The 25,559-nt window shown below is 40.5% G+C and overlaps 1 protein-coding gene across 2 annotated transcripts in view; it reads right to left on the bottom strand.

The window, feature by feature from the left end:
• Positions 1 to 24,777, bottom strand: part of MBP (myelin basic protein) — a 146,401-nt gene extending 121,624 nt beyond the window's left edge. Inside the window, exon 1 of one of the 2 annotated variants that reach the window (XM_083359970.1) lies at positions 24,263 to 24,777. The gene's annotated coding sequence lies outside the window, so the exon portion shown is untranslated. Of the gene's footprint in view, positions 1 to 23,805; positions 23,987 to 24,262 lie in introns of those variants that run through there. The other variant, XM_083359971.1, reaches the window with a different exon arrangement.
• Between the last annotated feature and the right edge of the window lie 782 nt (positions 24,778 to 25,559).

The raw sequence follows: 25,559 nt of genomic DNA, 5'->3' as shown, positions 1-25,559 counted from the left end.
AGCCAAGGCGAGATATGCACCTACCCTGCATATTTGAATTGATTGGTTGAACTTTTTTAGTCCCACTTTTTTTTTTTGGACTGCACATGGCAGAGGACTGGGAGCCGCAAGAGACGGCGGAAAGAGCCGCATGCGGCTCCGGAGCCGCGGGTTGCAGACCTGTGCTCTAGACTGAACTAAAATTATGAAATCTACTCTGAGGAAATGAGGGCTGATGTATAAAGAATTCATACATTTTTAAAAAAAAAAATTGTAGGTCTTGAACTGAACTGTAATAACATCCATATCAATGATTGATCAAGCAGGAGTTTATGCCTAAAAGGTTGGTGCAAAGTTAACTAAGGTGCCATTAAAATTTCTATAAATAAAAATACCAATAAAAATACCTTAAACTTAGTCATTGCAATTCATATCCATCCCTTTCAATAAGGTGAGCAACTTTTCTTGTTCTATGGGCTGCATTCCATTATGGCTGATCTAGTGAAGTTTCCATGGAATTGATGGGAGGAAATAAAGCAAGCTATTTGAGCAGAGGCAAGAACCAGAGGTAGGATGAGTTACATTATTTTAATTTATTTATTTTAATTCCATTTATATCCCGCCCTTCTCTGAAGACTCAGGGCGGCTTACAAGCTTAGCAGTAGCCTTCATTCTATGTATATGCCTGCTTATTAGGGCTTTCACACACACCCCAAGCGGCATTATTACAAAGTCAGCTTAATTGCCCCCAACAATCTGGGTCCTCATTTTACCTACCTCGGAAGGATGGAAGGCTGAGTCAACCTTGAGCCTGGTGGGATGCGAACCTGCACTAATTGCAGGCAGCTGGGGTTACTTAAGGAGGCATTATAATTTCCATTCTACTGATATTCTTCCCATAATTCCATTCTACTGATATTCTTCCCAATTGCAGGCACCTGGTGTTACTTAAGGAGGCATTATAATTCCATTCTACTGATATTCTTCCCATCCTCACAACCATGTTCTCTTTATAACACCCACTTGCCTAGAAATGGACAGTTCAACATCTGGATCATTTGCGTGTGGACTACGTCTCCAGTCAGCTCCACATGAAATTAAGTCCAGGGCTGCAAATTGCCCATTCATGATTTATGATATGGACAAAATTCTTTTGAATGGTTTAGTAATTTTGGAAAATTAGTTTTCCATTGCATAGTGTATGGACTGTGTGGCAATGCAACCTCTCATTCAATACCTCTCATACACAAAACGCATGCCTTTCTATTATAAAAAGTTGTTTATCTTTTGTTTATTTTTGCTACTGTCAACAAATTTAAAGAGCAGTTTTGTCTTCTCTCATAATTCCACAAATACCTTTGAGAGTCCAATGATCATAACTCTACTCAATGTTTTTTGAAAAAAAGGCCAACAATACTATGAATTTTAATAAAGGAAGACTATGTGCAGTGTCCTCTACCATTTTGGAAAAAGCTTTTCAATGTAACTGAAACTTCAAGTTATTTATTTATAACTCCTTTCCCTCAGTGAGGTCAAGTCAATTTACCTGGATGAAGAGGATTCCTTAGTATAATCCCTATAAGAATCCTAAGTAATAGATTGGGTTGAGAGAGGAGGACTTAAGGATCCATGCATTCAGGTTAAGCATGGGATACAACAAGATCATTTCCCCCTTCCTTCTCATGGAAATCTAGTTTTGGAGAGATAATAATAATAATAATAATAATAATAATAATAATAATAATAATAATAATAATAATAATAATAATAATAATAATAATAATAGTTGGAAGGGACCTTGGAGGTCATCTAGTCCAACCCCCTGCTCAGGCAGGAAACCCTATACCATTTGGGACAAATGGCTGTCCAGTCTCTTCTTAACATCCAGTTGATTTTAACAGGTTTTGCAAACCACCAAGATTGTAAACAACAATAAAAAATTGAATTGTTAGACTCACAAGCATTAATTTGAGAAAAAGACAGAGCTGATCATAATGTTTAAATCCTTTATAAACTCCAGCCATTTAGTTTATATATTTTTAGTTGGCTAAGACAGACTTTCCCAAACTGGTCCCAAGCTTCCAGCTTTAATGAACTACAAATTATCTCTAACTAGAATGCCCATTGAAAGGTGTAGGTCTGATCTGAAAGGTTTTCTCCAGGGCAGAATATATTTTAATTTCACCAATTTGAATATATCTTTTAAAAAATATGATTACTGTAGTTTTGCTATCGTTTAAAGCTAATGGCCAGTTTATTATGTAAACTTGTGAAGAAATATTTGTTAGCAATTGAGTTATTCAACCACATATATAGTATGCTAAATAACTTTTCAATTTGACATTTTAGAAGCTGGAGATATTTTTTTCTTTTTGGAATTAATTATGGTCTCCTCAAGAGAATCATCACACAGGGAAAAACATCAATGACATATTACTTTACTTCTGCTAAAATGAGTGACATTTTCATTTTTTCTTCAGCAAAATTTTCCAGATACAGAACCATTGCAAATTCCTTGTGAATTTCAAGATTAAATTAACCTTTACACAAGGTCTTTTCTTTTCATAGCTACTCAAAGTTTTAAGTAGTTATTTATTTTAATAAAGTACATTGCTAAAATTCTAATTAAACAGATAGATATTGATCTTAAATCAGCCTAAACCATCATTCAATTGCTCAGTTCTGGCATTTTCCCATTGTTTCCTGATGGTTCAAGAAGAAACACACAACAACATTCTTGAAATTTAGATTTAGCCCTGAATAAACAGAACAATCAAAATCAATTGCAGTTAAGGACAATTATATACCTTAAGTTCCATTTCAACTTAAAGCAGCATTAAGTCTGAACTTTATATATGCATGCAATCACTTTTAAGAAGGATTAAATAAATAATTCATTTTTGAGCAGATCAGCAATAATATTGAAATTTTACTTCTGTAGCCACTATTTTGAATGGGTGTATTTTTAGATTTTTTAAAATCCTGCCTGTATTATTTTTATAAGTAATTCAAAGGGGCAAACGTACCTGATACTCCTTCCTCCTCCTTTTCCCCCACAACAATCCTGAGAATTCAGTTGGGCTGAAGAGAGTTGACTGGCTCAAAGTCACCCAGCTGGTACTCATGACTAAGGTAGGACTAGAACTCATAGTCTCCTGATTTCTAGCCTGGTGCCTTAATCACTAGACCAAACAGCATGACTCAATGCAATCATGCTTGCAGCATTATACTTTTTTTTGGTCAGGTTTGTGGCAGTGGTGACCTTGCCTTCTTTAAATCAGCACAGGATAAACCGTGCCATGATTAACATTTCCTTAACCAAGACTCCTGAAACTAGAACTATGGACTTCTGCTAGCAAACACTCTATGTGGGCTGGGCAGAATGGCTGAGAATAAAAACATCAAGAGAACTAAAATTTTAACAACAACAACAACAATAAAGTTGGAAGGGATCTTGGAGGTCATCTAGTCCAACCCCCTGCTCAGGCAGGAAACCCTATACCATTTCAGACAAATGTTTGTCCAGTCTCTTCTTAAAAACTTCCAGTGTTGGAGCATTCACAGCTTCTGGAGGCAGGTTGTTCCACTGGTTAATTGTTCTAACTGTCAGGAAGTTTCTCCTTAGTTCTAGGTTGCTTCTCTCCTTGATTAGTTTCCCTCAGTTGCTTCTTGTCCTTCCTTCAGGTGCATTGGAGAACAGCTTGACTCCCTCTTTTTTGTGGCAGCCCCTGAGATACTGGAATACTGCTGTCATGTCCCCCCTCGTCCTTCTCTTCATTAAACTAGACATACCCAATTCTAGCAACCGTTCCTTATATGTTTTAGCTTCCAGTCCCCTAATCATCTTTGTTGCTCTTCTCTGTACTCTTTCTAGAGTCTCGACATCTTTTTTACATTGTGGTGACCAAAAATGGATGCAGTATTCCAAGTGTGGCCTCACCAAGGCATTATAAAGTGATATTAATACTTCATGTGATCTTGATTCTATCCCTCTATTAATGCAAACTGTGCTGGCTTTTTGGCAGCTGCAGCACACTGCTGGCTCATATTTAACTGATTGTCCACTAGGACTCCAAGATCCCTTTCACAGTTACTGCTATTGAGCAAGGTACCACCTATACTGTACCTGTACATTTGGTTTTTCTTGCCTAAATGTAGAACCTTACTATTCTCACCATTGAATTTCATTTTGTTAGATAGCATCCAGTTTTCAAGTCTGACCAGATCCTCCAGTATCTTAAGCCTATTTTGTGGAGTTTTGGCTATTCCTCCCAGTTTGGTGTTGTCTGCAAATTTGATGAGTTCCCCATCTATCCCCTCATCCAAATTGCTGATGAAGATGTTGAAGAGCACAGGGCCCAGAACAGAGCTCTGGGGCACCCCACTACACGTTACCCTCCATGTAGATGCAGTTCCATTGAGGACCACATGCTGAGCACGGCCGGTCAGCCAGCTATGAATCCACCTGGTGGTGATGCTGTCTAACCCACATTTTTCTATCTTATCAAGTAGTAGGTTGTGATCTACTTTATCAAATGCCTTACTGAAGTCCAAGTAAATTATATCCACAGCATTCCTCTGGTCCATTAATTTTGTCATTTGGTCAAAGAATCCAAATAAGATTTATCTGGCATGATCTGTTTTTGACAAACCCATGTTGACTTTTAGTAATGACTTTGATTAACATTGTTTGCCTCTAGGTGTTCGCTGATTCATTGTTTGATTGTCTTTTCCAGAATCTTCCCAGGTATTGAGATCAGGCTGATAGGTCTGTAGTTTCTTGGATCTATTTTTCCCCTTTTTTGAAGATGGGAACTACATCAGCTCTTTTCCAGTCCTCTGGTAGTTCCCCAGTGCTCCAGGATCTTAGAAAAATATAGATCAGTGGTTATGAGATCACATCTGCCAGTTCCTTGAGAACCTTGGGGTGTAATCCATCTGGTCCTGGTGATTTGAACTCATCTAGGCTGGACAGGTGCTCACTTACCATTTTCTTGCCTATCTTAACTTGTGTTTCTAATCTATTTTTTATGGTACTCTTTTTGATAGGTTGGACTGTTTTTTTTCCCTTTGTGTAAAGACAGATGCAAAAAAAGAGTTAAATAGTTCTGCTTTCTCCATGTTGCTTGTCACCTTCTTGCCACTTTCCCCCACTAATGGACCAATCATTTCCTTAACTTTTTTCTTGTTTTTTACATGTTGAAAGAAGCTTTTGTTGTTGTTGTTATTTTTGACTTTGGTCGCAAGCCTTATTTCATTCTGAGCCTTAGCTTTCCTCACTTCATCTTTGCAGGCACAGGCTATTTGCTAATAATCTGTCTTAGTTATGTGCCCATCTTTTCACCTTTTATACTTGTCCTTTTTATCTTTCAATTTATCAGAGAGTTCTTTATGCAGCCATGCTGGTTTCTTTTGAGAGTTGTTATTTTTCTTCTTTGTTGGTAATGTGCTAGACAGGGCTTTTATTATCTCACTTTTCAAAATTTTCCATGCTTCTTGAGTTGTTTTCCCCTTGAGGATTCTCATCCATGGAAATTAGCTCTTTTAAAGTCCAAGACTCTAGTTTGACTGTGTTCTATTGCTTGTGCTTCCAGAATGTTGAATTCCAATATTGCATGATCACTTTCCCCCAAGGATCCTGTGGCTTCAATACCTTCTATCATTTCATCTCTGTTACTGAAGATTAGATCCAAAATGGCTAATCCCCTAGTTCCCTTCTCTACATTTTGGCAAAGTTGCCTGCTAGGTTTGTCAGGAATCTGTTTGATCTTCCACTTGGTGCAGAGTTTCTCTCCCAGTTGATGTCAGGGTAGTTAAAGTCCCCCATTACTATTGTGATGTGCTTCCTATGTACCTTAGTTAGATGACTAGCAAAAAGTTCATCTATTTCCTCTGTTTGGTTGGGTGGCCTATAATATACACCTATGGCAATGTCATTTTCCCACCCCTTTTATATTGACCCAAATGCATTCAAGACAGTTTTCATCATTGTTGTGCTCTATTTCTGTAGAGATATAGTTATTTCTTATATAGAGAGCAACTTCACCTCCTCTTTAATTTGGTCTGTTTCTTTTAAATAATTTAAATCCCTCTAGTTGTGTGTTCCATTTGTGGGTTTCATCCCACGTTTCTGTAATTGCAACAATATCATATCTGCCCTCATTTACCTGAATTTCTAGTTCACCTTGTTTACTGTTCATACTCTGTGCATTGGTGTATAGACACTTGAGTCCTTTATGACTGACCCTGTGTTTACTTTCTACATAACTTGTGTGGTGCCTGAGTTTCCTTATTTTCTTACCACCTATTTGGTTAGTGCACTTCATGTGGTACTCGCTATTAAAAGTTTGATTTTGCTTGACAGCAAGGTTGATATTCTTGTCCACAGACATATCTATGTTACATGCACTGATAACCCTATAATTTTTAGATTGTTGGAGACAGGGATATTCTGTATAAATTAACTCACTGTCCCTGTTTAGTTTAAATATTCCTCCAGAAAATCTGTGAATATATTGCCAAGTAACTCAGTCCTTTCTTGGATGGATGCAAACCATCTCTTTTCTACATTTTTTCATTGGACCAGCGACAGACATAATAAACCTTTCAGACTTTAATTTCACTGGGAGGCATTGTTTTCCTCTGAAATACTATGTCCTGGAGCATCATCCGATAATGTTATTCAAATAAAGATGGTTGTGAAGAAACACTCAAAGATTAATAGCTAAAGAGATAACTATAGAGATCCAAGTCCAACTGATCAGTTTCATGTAGAATTACAAACTATAACCTATTAATACTTATAATTTATAGATCATCACACATATAGCTCTGCATAAAACAAAGATACAAAAAAGAAATCAGTGCTAAAGTAGATGTCCTCTAAAAGCTAGAGTTCTCCAGAGGGGAAATGAAGACTTTACTTTCTGTGCTATTTATATTCTTATGGTTTTGGAACATCTGCTTTCATTACTAGCTAGTTAACATTTTATAATTCTGTAGCACTTGCCATCATGTGCACTTTTATAGATGCATTGGTTCTAATCAAATCACAAAATAAATCACAACATAATATTCTTTGGGTAACTGAAGGACAAACATTTGACTTTGGAAAGACTTACAATTTTTCAAACTCCCTAAGGCAATTTCTCTACCTATTTCATAAAAAAAACCTAGAGAAAAAATTGGCTGAATAATCACATTTCTTCATAAGAGAAGTGGGGAAATATGCAACCTTCAGATGACACTGACTAGGAATGAAGGATAATAGAACTAAAAAGTCAGCATTTAGAAAACCAAATGCTTAGATCTGGCTGAGTGGTATCTTTCATATATGTCAATGTTAGTTTTTTTCTTTCCAACTATTTCCAACTCCATATCGAGTAAGATTTGATGAGATGGACAAGGATCCTCTTATAATATCAACCATATCCAGCATGATAATTTATGGATTATGATATGAATATCTTCAAAATGTATATTCAGGACCACTAATTCCTTTCCATAGAGCCAACCAATTTTTTTAAATTGATTGATTTCCTGGCTATGCAGCAACCAGCAGTTCTTTTGATACTTTTGAGGCTTGCAAATTTCTTTCTCCAATACTCAGGATGAGGAAAAGAAAGAATATTGAGACAGCCATTAGATCACTTGTATTATCCAAACAATTCAATTCTGATTGTCAGCTTCTGAAAATAATTGGGTATCAGTTGTTCTTGTGTTTGATTTTGATAATTTCAGGAATCCAGAAAAGCTTTTTATTTCATCCGTATTACATAAATAGATTCAACATTCCTGCTGAGATAATTTTGCTCTTTTGTATGACCTGAGATGCTTACCATATATAATAAACATGACCTGGATTAGAAGATGAAACAAATGACTTCCTAATTCTTTTTTCCTCCAAATAGCTTCTGGACCATGTGTTCCTTAGTTCTTGTTCAACCTTCTATCCAGTCAAGTCTTAACTGTCAATCAGAGTTATATTACTTTTTGAAATTTAAAATTACCAGTAGAATAATGCTCAGCACACATCTAGCCTTAGAAGTCAGGTCAGAAACCAACTCAAATCTTTCTGTCTCTTTTTCTAGAATTCACCAAACCATACCTTCCATTTATCTGGCATGAACACATAAATGAAAAGATGTGCCTTATCTTTTTTAACAAGTACTTTATATAGTTTAGACACAATGTCCACAACTTAAAGTTTTCCATAGAAAAAGAGTTATTACCCTAATCTGAACCATATGGCTCTTCCCTAATCACTTGTATATAAAGGTAGTCCTTGACCTACAACCATTTGCTTAGTGACCATCACAGCACTGAAAAAAGTGTCTTACATGTGGTCTTCACACTTAATAATAGTTGCAGAATCCCCATGGTCATGAGAACAAAATTGGGGGGACCAGCATATATTTGCAATGGTTGCAATGTCCTGGGGTCATTTTCCCACCAGTTTCTGGCAATCAAAACCAAGAGGAGAAGTCAAACTTCCTTAACAACTGCATGATTTACTTAACAGCACAGTGTGTCAAAGCAAGAACATCCGCTGATCAGAAACAAGTCATTTAACAATAGCCTTGCCGAGCACTTGTGGTTGTAAGTTGAGGACTGTATGTTCTACTACAGTTGCTCCCTCCCTATGTTTGGTTCTTTCTCTGATCAGCCCTTCTAGTCCTGAAACCCTATTCTGCTAGTTTGGTGTTGAAAAATTCATTTTCTGCATACAACATTAGGTTGTGGCAGGCGGGCTGTATCAGAATCTTTCTCGAACATTGACAACTGCCGTGACCTTTTTCCTCTCATATCCCAAACAAAACCACACCCAATGCAAGTCAAGTAGTGATCACATTAATGAAACTTGCTAAAACATTCCTTTAAGCAATTCTGCTGCAAGCTGCTACACATGCTCTTCAAACATTCTGTTCACATGAATAATTAAGTGATCCCATTTTGGAGAGCAGACAGGTACATCTTACATCTTTGCATGAAAAGTTTTATTTTGGCATACTACAGTATTTACTACAAATGGAATGAACAGTCCTGATGTTGTTTTTCAAAGGCACAGTATCTCAGTGCTGCTCCATTTTTGCAATACAATTCATTCCCAATTCTAGCTGAGAGTTCCATATGCAGTGTATGAAGTTTTAGAGTCTATATTGAATGTGAATCTGCGTTTTACAGATTTGGAAGGGATCTTGGAGGTCTTCTAGTCCAACCTCTTGCCCAAGCAGGAAACCCTATTCCATTTCAGATAAATGGCTGTCCAATCTTTTCTTAAAAGTCTCCACTGTTGGATCACCTACAACTTCTGGAAGAAACTCCTTCCACTGATTAATTGCTCTAACTGTCAGGAAATTTCTCCTTGGTTCTAGGTTGCTTCTCTCCTTGATTCCATCCATTGTTTCTTGTCCTGCCTTCAGATGCTTTGGAAAATAGATTGACCCCCCCCTCTTCCTTGTGGGAGCCCCTCAAATATTGAAACACTACTATCATGTCACCCATCGTCCTTCTCTTCATTAAACTAGACATACCCAATTCCTACAACTGTTCTTCATATGTTTTAGCCTCCGGTCCCCTAATCATCTTTGTTGCTCTTCTCTGCACTCTTTCAAGATTATGGAATGTTTTTTGGAAGTAATTGGAAGGCTTCTGGATACAAAGGAATATATTTTGTACCTAAATTCAAAGGTGAATATTATTCCAAAAGCCCAACATGGTCAAAGAGAAAGGCAAATCATGTTTATGAACTGGGTATCATGAAAAATGGGCAAAATTAGCCTGCCTGAGTCCCTAAAGGCTCTCTGTATAGGCTACCAACTAATGTCTGATTATTTGAGAAAGCAATTCTCACAATCCCTAGCCACTGCTTTCTGGAAGTTATAGAGTTATACTGTAATCCCAAAATTTGGCAGGTCTTAGTTTGCACATACCATACTTGATTACACCTGCTGCCGGCATCAATTTCCCTCCGCCCTGTGCGCTCCCACAGATAGGGCCTCCTCAGGGTGCCACCGATCAGAGAATGTAGATTGGTGGCCCCCAGGGGGAGGTCCTTCTCTGTGGGTGCCCCGGAGCTATGGAATCGGTTACCGGTTGAGCTCCGGATGGCGTCCGACCTTCGCTCCTTCCGTCGCGATCTAAAAACATTCTTATTTGAACAAGCCGGCCTGGCCTGATGGGGGATTGGTGGGGTTTTTTATTGTTATTTTAATATTTGTATTTACTGTTTTTAGTTGGGCATATATTTAATCCCTTTTAACTTTTGTATCTCTGTATTTTTTATGCTTGCCCTGTTCACCGCCCTGAGTCCTCCGGGAGAAGGGCGGTATATAAATAAAATTATTATTATTATTATTATTATTATTGATTAAGAAATGTGACAAAAATAATACAGGACATTTATCTCTTTTACGTTAAAGTAATGAAGGGCAACTAATACTATGTTCTGCTCTTCCAATTGCAATTAAATGATGCAATTACAGGATTTTAGGACTGAGGAAGAAAAGCTTGCCCTTTATGCTTTGACTCTTGCAGAAACCTTCACACCTACTAAAAAATACGAAAAATATCAGATGAAGGAAGAGATGTTGGCGAAATAGAGCCAGATGGAGATTTATTAGCATACTTGCTTGGTATTCCAAAAGAGCCCTGAAACTGAAACTGAACCAAACAAGAAGCCAACACAATAATGAACAGAGTATTTGTGACTATTGGTTAATTTATATGCAACTGTTTGGTTGGCTAGTTTCATAATATTTCATACAGCACTGCTGCAGATCACATTGGAAAACATAAAAATCCTAACTTTTGAAGCCCTAAATACAAAAGGAAGCAGCAAGTGAAATGGAAATAATTGGCCCAATTTTTTTTTGGAGAAAACAGCATTAAACTTAAAAGCACACAGAATCTGGACTTCAATGATAATTTAAAAATAAAGCAACCATATGAACCTCACTGAAGGATTAATCACTTGATTTGTCTAGTAGGCGACGGTTTCTGCTTGCTTGATGACAACAATAATTTATTGTTGCCACATTGTAATTTTTGTACATTATTTACAATGAGTTGTATATTAAAAAATGTGTGATTGAAAATGGCCAACAAAGCAATTTTAAATAAGTCAACATGTTTTCAATCTAGTGCTTTAGCTGTCCAAACCATTGTTTGAAAGATAGCCCATTCCAGATAGCAAACATATTTCAAGTATGGAAAGGGCTACATACACACTAGTGCAGGTATCAGGCAAAGAAAGAAAGTGTAAAATAGAACTTTTTTTCTGTTTACAGAGTAGATGTGTTATATTCAGCACATGTAGACCTACAATCATTTATTGGGGATAAGTCCACTGTACTGAGTAGTCCTCATTTTAGTAAATAGACTTTTGAATACAACCTTGTCTAGAGGGTGTCCCTTTGATACAATTATGTTTATTGTTCTTGATTGATAAGTCTGGTACAGTATCTCTGTAGAACATGGATTTAATAATTAAATTCAAATAATACATAAAACCAATAAAATCTTCACAAACTTATCTAATTCATGAATGAATTTTAGAAACAATAACTGTCACAAATCACCACCGGTCCACATTTTTACTTGCAAGGTAATTAAAAAGTTTATTCTGTAAAACTCCTAAGTGAAAGTGAGCAGTTAAAATCTAGACCGCCCATTTATGAATTATGTTACATTAAACAAGTATTTCTATTCACTGAAATCTATCTGTGTCTCACTAGTAAACATGGAGACTGAAATATCACTTATTAGAAATAATAACTAAGCAAGAGAAATACCATGATTGACAGCTTAAGAAAAAAAATATTCAATTAGTTGGAGGCAACTGCAATAAAACCAGCTGAGGGAAGAATAAACAACTTGCAATGGACATGCTGGTTTTTCAACTTACTCAAAGGTAAATACCAGCCTTAAAACCACTAAGGTTATTATCTGACATCGTAAAGTCAGATTTCCACTTGCCAGCTACTTAGCAAAGCAAAATATAAGGCAACAATAGAGGGACTGGAGTGTGTGGGTGTGTGAAACACCTCCAGATGGTGGCCCTGTGATAAAAGTCCTTAAAATTCATTGTGTGTGCAATGACTTTTCAAAAAAGATGTGACTTTCATTGCAGAATTGGTATCTTGTCCTTTTTCTGAACAACACCCCCCTCCCGCAGACACTCTTGTTGCTGCCTTCCATGCTGTTTTAACAAGTAGTTAGCACAGCAGGTATTTTTAGCTAAAAGACTGCAAAGAAGAGACGAGCCCCCTCCATTCACTACTGACCATGGGGCCAGAATGGTGGCCAAAGCCATGGCCATATCCTGATTCCCAAACCCCAGCTATTTGGAGCTATACAAAGCTGTATGCCACATGCAGCTTTACCTTGCAGGTATGTAAGCAGTGACATTAAGAGACCAACTGGCAAAGAGAATCAAACTTTTTACCATTATATCAGAGTGAACTTCAGCAGCTTTTTTTTTATCCCGATAATTGTTTTTAGTCCACCCTCTCAATCATGTAACTGTGGTTCTAGGGTGTTGTTCTCGTGCATTCCAAAAGATGTTGTAATTTTCTTGTCTACAGCTGATTGACAGCTGGATAATAGCTTAATATCACCTGTGCATCTGGGGCCTTCCAGTTATGCTGAATTGCAACTCCCAACATTTCCAGTCCACACTACCCATTGTAAATCTCAAATATGATGGGTTGGAAGGCTATATTACCCTGACAAACTACAATCACACTGACAGGCTCTCTTTTTCCTTCTGTCATTGTCTTCTATAATTCTTGCAAGTTGTTAAGACAAGGCATAGCCTCACCATTTGTGCCTGCAGTTGCACAAGACATTTGATTGTCTTAACATTCTTTAGAAAAATAAAGCAAACCTTGCAAAGAGTGTAGAAGTTTGGGTAGTAACTATAATGTGGAGCTCAGTAGATTATCTGAGAAGAGATTGTACTCAGCACCGCTGATATAACATTTGTTCGTATAATCATGAATATATACAGTTCATAAGGAGAATAATATATATCTTTCAGGTGCACAGAGCATCATGTTGTGATGCATGCTATTTGGTTTGTGCTCCTTACTTTGTCTTGTCAATGGGAAAAGCTGGATAAATCATGAAAAAACATTATTTAGTTGATTAGTATAATATGCAGACTGGCATCTCTAGTTTATTCTCTCCTAAAGCAAGTAAAAGTTGGAAAAGAGTTGGAAGCCAAAAAGAAACCATAACTCCCAACTCTAGCCACAATTCTTAATATGTTTATGTAGCCACTTCTACAGGATCAAGAAATCAAGCATCATTGATCAAGCTTAGCATGACATATCAATGTGACTAGTGGTTTAGTTTGAGTCTTGTAATGCCAAGAAAATTTTTTAGAGTGATTAGAAGAAAATGTATTTAAATTGTTGTATTACTCAGGTAATAGATGAAGCAAGCTTCTGAAAGAACGCTCTATGTTAAGGAATTATGGCCAGGAATAGGGTTACAAGTCACTTTGTGTGCCAGATCTATAGTATTAATGCTCATTTTTTATTATTGATCTCATCCCCATTCTTCCAAATATTATTCAAATGCTTGTAATGATTGTTAAGTCAGCTCTTTAGAATGAAATAATGGGACCTCTAACAGACCATCATTTACCATTTTGAAGCCATTTTAAACAGCCATTTTGAAAGTTGAACAACAAAATTTATGGTCAAGAATAGCATGCTTTTACTAGCCCATTATTTTCAAAGAATCACAATATTTCTCCACAGCTATCTGTCAGATACTATTTAAGCCAATAATGCATATTTATCCACCTCAAAAGTTGTGCAGAGAGTTTACAACACTCTTCTAGCTTATTTCAGATGACTACTTTAGGACACTTCTATCATTACTAGCTAGGTCTTATGGAATTTTAAAATGGGAAGCAATAAAGATAAGTCAGCTTTCAGGTATGCCAGCAATGTAATTAAATTAGAAGTCTTCAAAACTTTAGCTACTGTGTTTTTTTTTGAGCAGAAAAAAATGTAAATGGGCTATACAGACTTCAGTCAGAAGTGAGGCTGTGTATCTTTTGATTTCTCAATTAATTCCTTTTGAAAACTAGAGTTCAACAAGAGGACCTTGAATTGCTTCAATTAAAAAAACATCCTGAAGGCAACATGATTCTTTCAGCTGAAGCAAAGAAGAAATGTAATTTGCTTTGAAGAAGGAATTCATGTTGCCTCAAAACATGAATCAGGTGTGTCATTTATCAAAGTTTGAAGAGACTTCTGAATGGGTGTTGTGCTTCAGTGCAAACTGCTTTGGGCTCTGATATGGGCCATGCTGGAGATGGCAGAAGGATGTGCTCTCCAAAATGGCTCATCAACAGTTGAAGTGATCCATACCATAGGACAGGGGTCTCTAAACTTGGCAAGTTTAAGACTTCTCAACTTCAATCTCCCCAAAAACCCCAGCCAGGCTTAAAGTTGCCAAGTTTGGTGACCCCTGAGCAGGCAATAAGCAGCACATCTCCGTTGCACCTCTCAAACAAGGAGGAGAATGACATACCATGTTTCCCCAAAAATAAGACCTGTTCTTACATTATTTTTGGAACAAAAAATGCATTAGGGCTTATTTTCAGGGAATATCTTATTTTTTGGGGGGTGGAGCTACCCCAGGCACCCCACAACCGCTTACCTCAGGGCCCCCACATCCAGGCCACTCTCTGCTCGGTGACCTCCCTCAGCCTCTTCCCTTTCACTTCCTCCTGAGCCAGACTGCCAGGCTATGGAGGATGGGTCTTACCCGGTTCCCCCTCCACTGTTTCAGAACCGTGTCTGCTGCTGGAGGCACTTCCTTCCTTCCCTGCCACTCTTGCTTCACTCTGCAGATCACCTGCCCAGCGGCAGTTGCCTTCTCCTTCTCCGCCAACTCTCCCATGGCTTGCACCATGACCGGGGGTGCAAGCCTCCCTTGCCACCTCCCTCCAGCAGCCCTGGTATCCCTCCACCAGCCCTCTGTTGCTGCCACCACACCTTATTGCCACACTTTCTTGCCCTCTGCATTGGCCCGCGTCTCCCTTCTCTGTTCTGGAAATGGTAGCCCTGTTTTCTGCCGCTTTCTCCCCAGCAGAAGGGAGACGTTGCTTGTGGAAGGCCGCTATGGTAAGCTCTGGGAAAACTTCGCCAGCTGGAGCTGGTTAGGAAGGCCAGGCTCTCCTTCCCCAATACAGAACTATCGGGGAAGGAGAGCCTGGCCTTCCTCGCCCAGCTCCAGCTGGCATAGTTTTCCTGGAGCTCAGCGTCCTTCCATACGAAGTGTCCTTCCTTTCTTCCCTTCTGCCAGGAGGCAAGTGGCAGAAAACAGGGCTGCCATTTCCAGAATGGAGAAGGGAGATGCAGGCCGATGCAGGGCAGCAAGAAAGTGCAGTCCAGCAATTACCATGTGGAGGAAGGAAAAAAAGAAGGAAAGAAGACTTAAGGAAGTTACCATATGCCGCCTTTCTCCCTTTCCCAGCTTGGATGGAGGCAGCCCACATGGGCTGCTGCTTTGTGCAAGCAGGTGTGACCCTGGCGACTAAAGCTCCTCTGGGCCATTTGAGAAGTTTTGTTCCTGGTTGGTGCTGGGTGAAACCAACCACCCTGCAGCAGTTTTCCACCTCTTCCTCAGGCGGCTTACTCTGCTCCCCCCCTTTTAGCGTTCAGGGAAGGCCGTGCCTTTACGTGTCCATAAGACACTCTTCGGACTCTATCCTAACCTCTGGATACTGGTGTTTTTTGGCGTAAAAACTTCAGTCAGCCCCGCAGTAAAAGCCACCCCTCCCCTTTCTCCATGGTGGTGGCGATGGAGGGCTGGCAGAAGGATACCAGGGCTGGTGAAGGGAAGCAGCAGAGGAGGCTTGTGCCCTGTCATGGTGCAAGCCGTGAGAGAGTTGGCGGATGAGGAGGAGGAAGCAGGAGATCTGCAGGGTGAAGTGGGGGTGGCGTGGACCAAAGAAAGCCCCTCCAGCGGCAGACAAGGATAAGGCCCATCCTAAGTAGCACGGCAGTTCAGCTCGGGAGGTACGTGGGTGCAGGGTGTGTGGGGCAGCTCCACCCCTAGCCCCGCCCTAGCTTAATTTTTACACGTGCGCCTGCCCCCCCTCTTGCAAATATATGGTGGGGTCCTAACTAGAGCTTATTTTTTGGGTAGGGCTTATATTAGGCACATGCATAAAAATCAGGCGAAGTCTTATTTTTGGGCTAGGTTTTATTTTTGGGGAAACATGGCACAGTATCTCCCTTAGCAACTATCAAAAAACCTGTGAACCAAGTGAAGCAACACAATTGTTCTCTTTTACTTTTAGAAGCAATGTCATGATGTTGGCTTGAAAATCAGCCCTAGAAGTTGTTCTGGTCAAACTATCATTGAAAAGAAGCACTGGTCCAAAGGTTGATACAGCCCTAGTGAAAATTACTTCAGTTGTTGTATCCCACTTTCAAGGTGCTTTTAAATATGTTTAGATGTCAGGTTTTGAGCTCACTGCAACTTTGAAAGTGGAAGGGAGAGCTGATGTGACCTCTCTCCATCATTATGCAGCAAACTTCCTGATCTAAAACATCTCATATGAGTTCCCTGGAATTTTATTATTTTCCCTTGGAATTAAAGGAAGCACAGAAATTTCAAGAGGTTGCAGACTCCAGGACAGATAATGGTATAATGAAACAAAACATTGTGATAAAAAGACACAAAGATGCAACAATTTCTCACTGAGTGCTGGTCTCATGGGCATTTTCTTCTCTTGTGGGAAAACGAAAGAAAGAAAAATATTTGCTTATCTATCGAATGGAAATAGATTGTAAAAGCAGGTCATTTTTTATAGATGATTATTCACTTATTATTATAGCTATTTATACAACACCACCTGTCAATATGATGCTTTACAAAAAATAGAGATTTATAATCCAAATGTAGCAGCATAATTTGATAGGAAAATAATTGTTTGTTTCAGCCATAAATTCTTTGGCTTAGTTATTATTTGATGATCTGAACTTTTTTCTTATTCTAGTGTATTTGGAACAGCAACTCACTTTCATTTCTCTGATGGATGGTATTTCAGATAATTAAAAATGATCAGACTGAATGTAGTAGCAAGAAAATAATGAATTAGAAAAGAGGAACTAAAGAGCCTCTTGTTGCTGGTAAAAAAGGAGAGTGCAAAAGTTGGGTTGAAACTAAACATTAAGAAAACCAAGATCATGGCATCCGGCCCCCTCAATTCCTGGCAAATAGATGGGGAAGAAATGGAGGTAGTGACAGATTTTATTTTCCTGGGCTCCAAGATCACCACAGACGGGGACTGCAGCCAAGAAATTAAAAGACGCTTGCTCCTCGGGAGGAAAGCCATGGCAAATCTAGGTAGCTCACTAAAAAGCAGAGACATCACCCTGCCAACAAAAGTGTGTATAGTCAAGGCTATGGTCTTCCCAGTTGCAATGTATGGCTGTGAAAGTTGGACCATAAGAAAGGCTGAGCGCCAAAGAATTGAGGCCTTTGAACTCTGGTGCTGGAGAAGACTCCTGCGAGTCCCTTGGACTGCAAGGTGATCAAACCGGTCAGTCCTAGAGGAGATCAACTCTGACTGCTCTTTAGAAGGCCAGATCCTGAAGCTAAAACTCAAATACTTTGGCCACCTAATGAGAAGGAAGGACACTGGAGAAGAGCCTAATGCTGGGAAAGATTGAGGGCAAGAGAAGAAGGAGACGACAGAGAATGAGGTGGCTGGATGGAGTCACTGAAGCAGTAGGCGTGAGCTTAAATGGACTCCAGAAGATGGTAGAGGACAGGAAGGCCTGGAGGAACGTTGTCCATGGGGTCGCGATGGGTTGGACACAACTTTGCAACTAACAACAACAATGAATTAGAAAAGTACCTTTGGGCCAGATGTATAATTGTACAGGTGATCTTCTCTGCAATGAAATCCTCTATAAGTCTACTTAGAAATAAGTGTCCTTGAGATCAGCCAGAGATTTAATCCTAGAGTTTTAGACCACTGTATTCATCTGACATATATTGTAGCATAAGTGATACTTTGATTGTGATTCTGTGTTTGATCTTAATCAACTCTGCAATTGCTTCCTCTCTCCAATGTATAGCTAATTTTTCCATTCATCAAGACAGCAGGTATTTTAAATGTGCAAAATTAGAAGATAAAACAAAACATAAACCCAAGACAGAATCACTACCACATAGCCCTACGATATATAAACATGTGAGATGGCTGTCAATTGTTTCATGTTATAGTTTATTTTTTGTAAAAAAAAAATCCAAACGCAACATGCCTATAGAATGAGGGTTCTTTTTTTTAATGCCTATACCAGGCCCTCTTCATGCTTAAGGTAAACTTGATAGTAGAGCTGTGAATTTTGGACTAAAGAAATCCAGATAACCACAAATTAGCCACAAAGACTTTAGGGTTTTTTTTCTGTATCTCTTGGCATCTGTCTATATTTGCCTTTATTTCGGCAGTTCAGATCTGGTAACCTTAATGATTTTTATAAAAATCCTAACTGACACACAACCATAAATCAGACTCCTGGGGAAAAAAAGAGTTTAAACAATTAAATCACTAAACAACAGAAATTATTTTCAACTGTGGTATAAATTTGTTCTCCCTCTAATTGTTAATGTTTAATTGTTAATAATTAAAATTTATAGGGAGGACATCAAAGTGATAGTTTCTGCATTTTCGAATCATCCAAAATAGTAAAGGAACAATCAGAGAAGAAATATTCCACAGACTAATACTTGGTAGAGCAGCTATGAAGATCTTGTGTCTATTCCTACAAAGATGTATATAGTGCAAGCAAATAGTATTTCCCCATGACAGTATAGAATTGAAAAATGGACTTTGAGGAAATAAGATAGGAAAAATACTGATACTTTTTTTGAACTTTTGTATTATAGAACAGAAGGGACGCGGTGGCTCAGTGGGTTAGGACACTGAGCTTGTCGATCAGAAGGTCGGCAGTTTGGTGGATCAAATCCCGAGTGCCGCGTAACAGAGTGAGCGCCTGTTACTCGTCCCAGCTTCTGCCCACCTGTCAGTTCGAAAGCACGTAAAAATGCAAGTAGAAAAATAGGGACCACTACGGTGGGAAGGTAACAGCGTTCCGTGCTAGTCATGCCGGCCACATGACCACGGAGACGTCCTCGGACAAGCGCTGGCTCTTCGGCTTTGAAACGGAGATGAGCACCGGCCCCTAGAGTCGGAAACGACTAGCACGCATGTGCGGGGGAACCTTTACCTTTACCTATTATAGAACACTACTGAGTAGTGTTATAAAAACACTGCTGAACAAATCAACCCGGAGTTTGGTGAAATGACCAGGCTCAAATTATTCTACTTTGGACATATTATGTGAAGACATAATTTTTTAGAGAATTTTTTAGGTTGTATTTGTTTAGGATAGCTGTCAAGGCTTCTTTGATTGGCACTTGGGTGAAGAGGGATACGACATCGAAGCTCACAAGTAGGTCACAGGGCTGTAAGTTTAGTTTACTTATGATCTCTATGAATTGGAATGAATCTTGTACGTGTGAGGTGATGGAATTTGCGTAAGGCTGTAGTTGTTTGGCAAGAAATTTGGCTAGATTTTGTAGAGGTGAGCCTATGGAGCTGACTATGGGTCTGAGTGGGGTTCCTTCTTTGTGTATCTTGGGCAGACCATAGAGCTTAGGACATCTGGATGATTTTTCTCTGGGAATGATTGTTTTCTGGATCTCTTCACTGATGGGGGTGGCTTTTATTTTGGATTTTGTGGTTTTTTCCAGGTAGGTGGTGGGATCTGTCTTGAGGATCGTATCCATCTTCACCCAAGTGCCAATCAAAGAAGCCTTGACAGCTATCCTAAACAAATACAACCCCCCAAAACACATCCTAGATCTGACCAACCACTGCCTATCTAACACATACTTCATCTACAATGGACAAAGATACAAACAAATGGAAGGAGCACCCATGGGATCACCCCTTTCACCTGTCATCGCAAACCTCTACATGGAACACTTTGAAACCCTCACTCTAGAAAAATCCAACCACAAACCCAAACTCTGGCTCAGATACGTAGATGACACCTTCGTAATCTGGCCACACGGCAAAGAAAAACTGGATGACTTCCTCACACACCTCAATAGCCTACACCCCAAAATACAATTCACCATGGAAACAGAAACTAACAATCAACTTCCCTTCCTTGATGTCTTAGTCTACAAGAAATCCAACGGCTCCCTAGGACACACTATCTACCATAAAAAACACACACAAACCGCTATCTGAACGCACTCTCACACCACCACCCAGCACAGATCAACTCCATAGCCAAGACACTCATCTCCAGAACAAAACACCTAGCTGACGAACAACACCTAAAAACCGAACTACACACTCTCACTAATGTACTAACAGCCAATGGATTCCAAAGAAACACGATTACCAACTTAATCCAAAGAGAGACACCCACAAAAACCCAAGACAGAGAACAAGAAAATGGCAAAGCCCTCCTCCCATATTTAAAAGGGACCACAGACAGAATCAGCAAGGTCTTCCAAAAACACAACATCAAAACAGCATTCTACACAGACAGAAAAATATCCACCATCCTAAGAAACCCCAAGGACATAATTGGCTTAGAAAACCAAGGAGTATACGAAATCCCATGCACCACCTGCCCCACCACATACATCGGACAGACCAACAGAAGAATAAGTGCACGCATTGAAGAGCACAAAAACTCACTCAGAAAAGGAGAACAAACTTCATCCCTGGTCCAACACTTTGAAGCCACGGGACATGAAATTGATTTTTAAAAAACCAAAACTATTGCCAAAATTGAACATTTTAACAACAGAATAATCAGAGAAGCCATTGAGATAGAAAAACGCCCCCACAGCATAAACAAACGAGATGATACCTCTCGCCTACCAACCATTTGGAAACCCACCTTGATTGACAGACGAGTCCCAACCACCAAGAATGATAGACCCAAACTCATGATAACACCACATGACATCACCACCACACAACCATTCAAAAAGCAAATCCGAACCCACAATGATAACGGGGCACAACCACAAAACAGAAACCTAACTACAGCTGCAACATCAGCCACTTTAAACCCCTCCAAACCACACAATAAGCAAACTGACACCCACTATAAAAACATGGCACCACCACAAACACGAAGCCGAACAAAAGCAGCACAACTCAGCAGCTCAGGTCTAAGGCTGGCAGCTGAGACCAGCCCATCCACTCAAAACACACCCCCACCCAATCAGAACACACCCACCATTCAAAACACACTCCCACCCAATCAGAACACACTTACTCCCCCACCCAATCAGAGCACACCTCCACCCACAGAACACACCCCCTCTGGCAGTTTAAAAAAGAGGAACAAACAGCCACATGCTTCTCCCAGAAGAAGGAAGCAGAAGCCACTAGCCTGATGATGACGGATGGGATTCCGTTGAAACGTCGCCCCTACACCTTTAGTTCTACGCGGGGAAAAACCCGAATAACCAAAGATCCACATATGAACACCCGCGAAAACCTCAGAAAACACACACATATATATATATATATATATATATATATATATATATATATATATATATATATATATATGTATGTATATATATATATGCTAAAGTAGATATTAGTTCATTAAAAGTTTATGAAGGAATACAGTGAATAAATAAAGGGATGAAATTGGAAAATTTAATCCAAAAGGTTAAACAGAATCAAAGCTAGTTAGTATATGAATAGTATGTGAATAGAACTTCCAAGGCTATAGGTGACATTGTGACAGGAGACAACTGAGAAGAAGTCACAAGTCATTTCCATTTATTGTCAAGAAAACCAACTGTCCAGGAATTCAACTGAAGATATTTTAGGCCACTAACTACTGTAATGTCTTAGTGATTCACAATAATACAACTGAACTTCAAACCAAAGAATACTACATTCAAGTTTGTTTTAAAAAAAACATTACCCAAGTAAGAGCCTGTTTTAAAAATGTGGTTTGCGTCTTTTAAAAATCCAACACAATGGTGAATCCCTTCAAGGGAAAGCTTTCCAGAGACCTCTGGCAGTGACAGAAATGGCCTGACCCCAAACTCTGGAAAAACAAATAAGTAGCAACTGTATGCAAGCTTACTTTAAAAACCCCAAACCAGCACTTTATAATTTGCCAGTAAGCAGATTGGTACCTGCAACACAGGTGTGTTTTGGAAAAACCAACTTACTGCTAAGTTTGTACCAGCAGAAATTTGCAAACTAGTCATAAATGTCAGTCAGTGCACTGAAGGGCCTGCAAGTTAATGCACTACAGGTTTAAGATTCTTTGCTTCCAGGAAGAGGCATCACTGCCACATTGGCTAAAGATGATAGCAGGAACTCCTAGAGAAAGTTACTGAGTTAGAAGTATGACCAAGTTGTTTTCTTTTGAGAACAGGAAGAAGTAACTCCAAAGCAAAGCAAAAAAGATCTTGTAGCAATGGTGGCGGAGACAGGAACAGAAATGAATTAATTCCTCTTTTCTAGTTTAATCACATGGCACCTGTCAAAACATTTTTTTTCTGTTTGATGAAATTTGGCTGAAGATTATTTCCAGCTTTTTTTACAAAATCATGAAATGCCAACTTTGCAAGCAAACACACATTCTTCTAATGATGCCATTTGAATAAGAAGAAATCTCAACAGGCTGGCACAAAGTTTATATTCATTCATTCATTCATTCATTCATTCATTCATTCATTCATTCAACCGAGTTAAAAGACTTTCCATTAATTAACCACAATCAGCAGCCAAAAGGGATCAGGGCCACTTCCTCTCTGTCCAGCTTCTGAATTCTCATTTCTTCTTCAGGACAAAATTTTATTTACATTGTTATAGCCCCTTACTGTTAGAGGAGAATGGGAGCTCTAATTCAACTTGGCCCATAGGAAAAGCCTTGCTCAGCTTCATCCACCATCTAGTGAACCTACCTGGAAGGTCTTTCCAGCTGAAGTTCTTTACTAACAATCTCAAGTGAGAGGTCATACTGCCAGCACGCACAAGATACCCTCAGGTTTAATGACCAACCCAAACATTGGTTCTTGAATTAATCCATTTTTGGGGGTCTGCACAATACACCGAGCCATAAGTTAATGCAAACAGCTGGTTTTTCACAAAATGCTATCCCCCCCCCATACACAAAATTTGATGACAGCACCAGTCAAGTTTAGTGTTATGTGAATGCAGCATTGAGCTATTCTCTGACCTGGTTTGGCGTTGCAAGTGAATGCAACGGTGATGCTTCATATCACTGAACTCCAACCATGGCCAAGTTATCTGATAGTAGCTGTGGAGTGAGATGTGGAGGGAGGGGATGCCACAGTGCCATGCCCCAAAGTATACACAGAACAGCAAAGTGCCAACCTTTCTCGCACCTTTAGGCCAAGAGGGAAAGAGACAATAAACTTGCCTTCTCTGCCTATGACTGTTTCAGTAACGGACTACACAACGGGGAAGCCTTCCTCCCCCGTTTCAGCAAGCCAGATCACAATATTGAGATATACCATGTCATGCGTGGGAGATTAATCCGAGATTAATCCCAGTAATGCCAGCGCTGCAACCAGATGTTCAGCAGCCTCTCACAATCCACCTTCCTCCTCTCCACCCCCCCACCCCACCCCCATTTTTGTTGCCTCCTTCTTCTTTCCCTCCACCTCCTCCCCTAAAGCCTCGGGCAATTCCCACCGAGGAGACAACAACCCTGGTACCAAAAAAATCAAAAAAAAAAATCGAGAAAGATTGTCGGAACGCACGCAAGATGTTCCCGCGTGCTGGCGGGCTTGGTTTTGGCCCCCCCCCACTTTTTTCCTCCCCCTTTCGGTTGGGCCTCGCTTGCTCCGGGGGATCTTCAGCATCCACCAGCCAAAACAAGAGAAGCAAGGGAGCGGGGGTGGAGACCCGAGGGGACTCCCCTCCACGCAGCTCAGTCACACAATGGAGGAAATCTCGAAGGAAGGAGGGAGAGAGAGAGAGAGAGAGAGAGAGAGAGAGAGAGAGAGAGAGAGAGAGAGAGAGAGAGAGAGAGAGAGAGAAGGAAGGAAGGAAGGAAGGAAGGAAGGAAGGAAGGAAGGAAGGAAGGAAGGAAGGAAGGAAGGAAGGAAGGAAGGAAGGAAGGAAGGAAGGGGGAGAAGGAGAGCGAGCGAGCGAGCAAAGGCGGCCTTTGGCAACTGGAAGGTCAGGGGAGCTTGGCGGGTCAGGTTTGGAGCCTACCGGAAGAAAGGAGGCTGAGGGGCGATCTCCCGCCGATCGGCTCCCCGCAACTTGCCCGGCGTTGCCGATCAATAACGTAAATGTTGTCAGTCAGAGGAAGCCACTTCTTCCTTTTCCCCTCAACCCTCTCGAAGCGTGACCTGCCTCGCCTCGTTAGTCCAGAGAGAGAGAGAGAGAGAGAGAGATTTGTTCTCCCTGGCCGTGCAGGTGAGAGGAGCTTGGTGATCTGAAAGGTCCCCGCGGCAGCGCCTGCCTGCAGCTGCTGGCCCGTCACAATGACAGATGTCCTCGCTTGCCGCCACTGGCCCGCGCTTTAGAGAGAGAGAGAGATGGGCTCGGGGGCTGCTCCTTCCAGAACCGGGGAGCTGCTCTCGGCCACGCTATTCGCGGCAGCGGTTTTTTTTTTCCTCCCCTCCCCGCTCTTCCTCTCTCCCTCCCGAAGCACCTTCGCGCCGACCAGGGGTGCGCGGAGCTCTTGGAGCACCGAGGGGTGGGTGGGGCTCCTGCAGACGATTCCAGCGCAAACCAGGAAGAGCCGAGCGAAATACGCGAATGTAAACACGGGGTGGGGAGAAAGGCCAGACTTTCTCTTTATGGGGTAGGGCAGCGTTTCCCAACCTTAGGAACTTGAAGATGCGTGGACTTCAACTCCCAGAATTCCCCAGCCAGCTATGCTGGCTGGGGAATTCTGGGAGTTGAAGTCCACGCATCTTCAAGTTCCTAAGGTTGGGAAACGCTGGGGTAGGGGATGAAAGGGGTCGGGAGAAATCCCAGCCCCGGGATGTGAAGTCGGCAGCTATCCTTAAAAAAAAAAGGAAGGAAGGGGGGCATTGTGCATGTTAAGACTTTGGGGCAAGTGTAGGGGCCCAGCCAGTCGCATGGCGAGGGATCCTCGAGAGAGCGAGGCAGGCTTCCTTGGATTACCTCTTGTAAAGTACAGAGTTCAAGATTGCGTCACTGGCTCCTTGTAAAAGGCAGGCGGGGAGACCAGAAAGACCAAATATAGATTTCTTTGATACTAAAGTGCCAGTCCTGGGATGTCTCCTCCAGTAAGCTGGGCACAGTTTGACATGAAGGGTTGGACCATCTGTGCCTCAGAAGGTGGTCGTTTTTGACTATCTTGGCCAGTAAAAAATGTGTCTCAACTTTATGGGCTGTCATTCACCTGCTATGATAGTTACAGGAGATTGGAGCAGAAACTATGCTTCTTGCCGATGCCTTATATGTAAGATGCAGTTTGATCCTTGAGACACTTCCACACATTTACCATCCCCAGTGCAAAGACACTCCTGCAACC

This window comes from Vipera ursinii (genome assembly GCF_947247035.1).
Source record: "Vipera ursinii genome assembly, chromosome: 3".
NCBI classification, from domain to species: domain Eukaryota; kingdom Metazoa; phylum Chordata; class Lepidosauria; order Squamata; family Viperidae; genus Vipera; species Vipera ursinii.
The sequence above is the reverse complement of the archived record's forward strand: the minus strand, read 5'-3'. Positions and strand labels throughout refer to the sequence as shown.